Source organism: Ammodytes marinus (assembly GCF_949987685.1).
Source record: "Ammodytes marinus genome assembly, chromosome: 7".
NCBI classification, from domain to species: Eukaryota; Metazoa; Chordata; class Actinopteri; order Uranoscopiformes; family Ammodytidae; genus Ammodytes; species Ammodytes marinus.
The window spans coordinates 4,003,294-4,008,586 of NC_137211.1; positions in this window are offsets into that span (position 1 = coordinate 4,003,294).

Genomic DNA, 5,293 nt, shown 5'->3' on the forward strand with positions numbered 1-5,293 from the left:
GGCAAGACACTGCAGGTGAATAGGGAACATCGATTCTTTACATTAAAACAATACTTTTTTGTATTGAATTTTTTTTCTGAAATGTTTGGATATATACGGTTTTCTAGAAACAAGAGGTGGCACAACTTCCCCACCGGCACAACTTAGGCCACTCTCCCCTACAATATAAAAGCTTCTTTAAAGGCCCAATTTGTATTGATTTTGCATTAAAACTTCCCACATTTCCAATGTTATTTTTTTTCCGAGTTATTCATTTTATTAAAGTAACGCACCGGTCGCCTGTCAATGGAAATGGATCGGACGGAATGTTCAGAGATAGTGTAGTCATGTGAGTATTCCAGTTTTGGTATTGTGTGTCTCTGATGTTCCTCGATTCCACAGGGTTAAAAGAAAGTCTATGGTTAAGGCAAAAATATGGGGAAAATGTGTGTGATTGTTTGAACAGGGAATCCTTTACCCATCAGAAATATTCAGTGCATGGCATAAATTAAAGTTTAGTGTCCCCTTTACAATGATAGATTAAATGTACTTAAACACAGACAGTGGCAAAAGTTCTGTTTTAGTTTTACTGGATCTCAGTGCCGCTTTTGACACAGTTGACCACAGCATATTACAAGATCGACTAGCAAACTGGGTTGGACTCTCTGGAACTGTACTAAACTGGTTTGAATCCTACTTAAAGGACAGAGACTACTATGTGTCAATAGGCAATTTCACATCTGAGTGGACACATATTGAATGCGGGGTCCCCCAAGGTTCCATTCTTGGGCCTCTTCTGTTTAACATCTACATGCTCCCACTAGCTCAGATTATGAATAAGAACAAATTATGCTACCATAATTATGCAGACGACACACAAATTTACATAACCATATCACCAGGAGACTACAGTCCGATACAAGCACTGAGTAAGTGCATTGAACAAATCAATGATTGGATGTGCCAAAATTTCCTTCAATTAAACAACGACAAAACTGAAGTAATTGTCTTTGGTGCCAAAGATGAACAATTAAAAGTCAGCGCACAGCTTACATCTGTTATGCTAGAAACCACACACCAAGCCAGAAATCTTGGTGTTGTCATAGACTCCGACTTGAATTTCAAGAAACACATTAAATCAATTAATAAGTCAGCATACTACCACCTTAAAAACATATCAAGAATTAAAGGACTTATGTCTCAGCAAGATTTAGAAAAACTTGTCCATGCATTTATCTTTAGTAGACTTGACTACTGTAACAGTGTCCTTGCAGGCCTTCCAAAAAAATCTATCAGACAGCTTCAGCTAATTCAGAACGCTGCTGCTCGAGTCCTTACTAGGACCAAAAAAGTGGATCACATTACCCCAGTTCTGAGGTCTTTACACTGGCTTCCTGTCACTCAAAGAATTGATTTCAAAATACTGATGTTGGTTTATAAAGCACTAAATGGTTTAGCGCCAAAATACATTACTGATCTGCTGATACGTTATGAACCGTCCAGAGCCCTTAGGTCGTCTGGGACAGGTTTACTTACAGTCCCAAGAGTTAGGACTAAACGAGGAGAAGCAGCTTTTAGTTTTTATGCACCAAATATCTGGAACAAACTCCCAGAAAACTTGAGGTCTGCTGCAACCCTCAGTTCTTTTAAATCGAGTCTGAAGACTTTTCTGTTTCCATTTTAACCTGTAATTTTTCATTCGCTTTTAAATGTCTTCTAATGTGTCTTATGTATTTTAATCTTGCCCCTGTAAAGCACTTTGAGTGGCCTTGTGTTTGAATTGTGCAATATAAATAAACTTGCCTTGCCTTGCCTACTTACTGATAACTCAGAGAAACATTAACCTCTGAAACAGCATTAACTTTTACAACATGTTGAGCAGCAAGGTCAGCTCTCCTGTGAATGTTTCATTTATAACCTCTAAATATCCTCTTCAGTTGAATATATTCTATTGCTGCTATAAAGTCTTAAACAAACAGATACTTTAAAACTGCCGAAAGGTTTCTCTATCAGACAAAGAAAGACCATAGTGCAGAAAATACTACGATAATAATTTTGTTCATCTTTCTTTTAGCACAGATTTAGCATTTTTATATAAATAACCTGTTCCAGAATTGTACTTAGGTGTATGTTTGTCATCTGATTTATCTTAATGGCCTGTGTGCGCTAAAAAATTATTGTGACTAAAGCCAAGGGGCCTTGCTCCTAAAACAGGTGTTTATGTGTTAGGCAACAGGGTTTGCAATAGCATTTATTTTTGATAGATATGGTTCTCTGACAAAACAGCTTTCTGTGCCGAAGCCTTGGAATTTGCAACACGTCTAAGTGAAAAAGTTGAAATTGTGTTACATGACATTTTGTTTATCTGTGAGTGTCTGTGAAGGAATGCCATGATGTTTTTTACTTTTGCTTTCTGTACTCCTAGCCTATATTATGCCCCTCAGTGGGTGTAGTTCAGCAGATCAGCTCTGTGAACGCAGCATATAACATTCACCTTAAACCAAGAAACCTCATTCAGGTAAGAAACCTATCGTGTCAGCTTTTAGAGTGCAAAACAAAAATGTTTGTTAACTCCCAAAAATATTATATATTATACGTTATTGACATAATGACACATAATAAGGACATTTTAATTGCATCTTGTTATTTCAGTTTAATTGCGATAATACGACACATTGTTTGAAACCGACATTACCTCTTTGTTTTTCAGAGGAAACTACTTGTCCTGAAGATGGCAGGTAGGCAAACGTCATGTAGAAGAATTGATTACTGTGTACACTTTGGTGTTTGTAGACGTTAAGATATTAGTCCATGGGCCAGAGGAAATTTAATTATAGCCTACATATACATATACATATGTATATATGTATACACACACACACACACACACACACACACACATATATATATATATATATATATATATATATATATATATATATATATATATATATATATATATATATATATATATATATATATATATATATATATATATATATATATATATATGTATATACAGTGCCTTGCAAAAGTATTCATACCCCTTGAACTTTTCCACATTTTGTCATGTTACAACCACATACGTAAATTTATTTTATTGGGATTTCATGTCATAGACCAACACAAAGTGGGGCATAATTGTGAAGTGAAATGAAAATTATAAATTGTTTTAAAAAAAAATTACAAATAAAAAACTGAAAAGTGTGGCGTGCAAAAGTATTCATACCCCCTGAGCTAATACTTTGTAGAACCACCTTTTGCTGCAATTACAGCTGCAAGTCTTTTGGGGTATGTTTCTACCAGCTTGGCACATCTAGAGACTGATATTTTTGCCCATTCTTCTTTGCAAAAAAGCTCGAGCTCAGTCAAATTGGATGGAGAGCGTCTGTGAACAGCAATTTTCAAGTCTTTCCAGAGATTCTCAATTGGATTTAGGTCTGGGCTTTGACTGGGCCATTCTAAAACATGAATATGCTTTGACCTAAACCATTCCTTTGTAGCTTTGGCTGTATGTTTAGGATCGTTGTCCTGCTGGAAGGTGAACCTCCGCCCCAGTCTCAAGTCTTTAGCAGACTCCAGCAGGTTTTCTTCCAAGATTGCCCTATATTTGGCTCCATCCATCTTCCCATCAATTCTGACCAGCTTCCCTGTCCCTGCTGAAGAAAAGCATCCCCACAGCATGATGCTGCCACCACCATATTTCACAGTGGGGATGGTGTGTTCAGGGTGATGTGCAGTGTTAGTTTTCCGCCATACATAGCGTTTTGCATTCAGGCCAAAAAGTTCAATTTTGGTCTCATCCGACCAGAGCACCTTCCTCCACATGTTTGCTGTGTCCCCCACATGGCCTTTGGCAAACTGCAAACGGGCCTTTTTATGATTTTTTTTCAACAATGGCTTTCTTCTTGCCACTCTCCCATACAGGCCTGATTTGTGGAGTGTACGGCTTATAGTTGTCCTGTGGACAGATTCTCCCACCTGAGCTGTTGATCTCTGCAGCTCCTCCAGAGTAACCATGGGCCTCTTGAATGCTTCTCGGACCAATGCCCTCCTTGCCCGGCCTGCCAGTTTAGGTGGACGGCCACTTCTTGGTAGATTTCCAGATGTGCCATACTCTTTCCATTTGGATATTATGGACTGAACAGTGCTACGAGACATGTTTAAAGCTTTGGATATCTTTGTATAACCTAACCCTTCTTTAAATTTCTCCACAACTTTATCCCTGACCTGTTTTGCGTGTTCCTTAGTCTTCATGATGCTGTTTGTTGAGAGCCTTGTGTTGGTTTGTTCACTTCTAACAAAGCTCTGAGGCCGTCACAGAACAGCTGCATTTATACTGAGATTAGATTACACACAGATGGACTCTATTTACTAATTAAGTGACTTTTGAAGGCAATTGGTTGCACTGGATATTATTTAGGGGGATCAGAGTAAAGGGGTATGAATACTTTTGCACGCCACACTTTTCAGTTTTATATTTCTTAAAAAATTAGAAAAATATTTATAATTTTCATTCCACTTCACACTTATGCGCAACTTTGTGTTGGTCTATCACAAAAAATCCCAATAAAATAAAATTACTTGTATGGGTGTAACATGACAAAATGTGGAAAAGTTCAAGGGGTATGAATACTTTTGCAAGCCACTGTATATATATATATATATATACACCCTATATGACTTCAATGAAAGCTTAGATTGTCCCCTTTACAATGATACCAAACACATTATTATGAAATAGCCTGAACCCAGGTAGGCAACAGTGTCTAAAGTGCAATTGGAAGTTAACTTCATCAGCTGATAACACTTCTACAGCTGTCACTCAGGAAGGGTTATCACACCAAAATATCATCTACAGACGCGTATCTTTACAGAAATGAGACTTTGCCACCTTGAGTGGTAGCGACGAGTGAAATTTTGGGGTCTGGCCCGTGGACTATATTATAAATACAAGTGTACAACTGTAACCATAATGCAAGTGTGGTGAGCTTAAAAGTTCAACAATCTTGTGAAATTGAAATGTTGAAATTGATTGCGGATTTTAAAGGGATAGTCTAGTATTTTTGAAGTGGGGTTGTATGAGGTTCCTACTGCAAAATACTGAACTATCCCTTTAAATGGAAACATTAACTTAAAAAATAACAAAGTTTCCCTTTTTATTCTTTCAGACCCAGAGTATGAAGGTCAGTAAATTAATCTTTTTACATTTTTATCGGTAAAACGATAATGTTGCATGTTTTACTCCACTGGTCTGTTGGTGATGAAGACATTTTAGGGCTCGAAGGCTCTGTTGGGGGCACAAAACACCAAA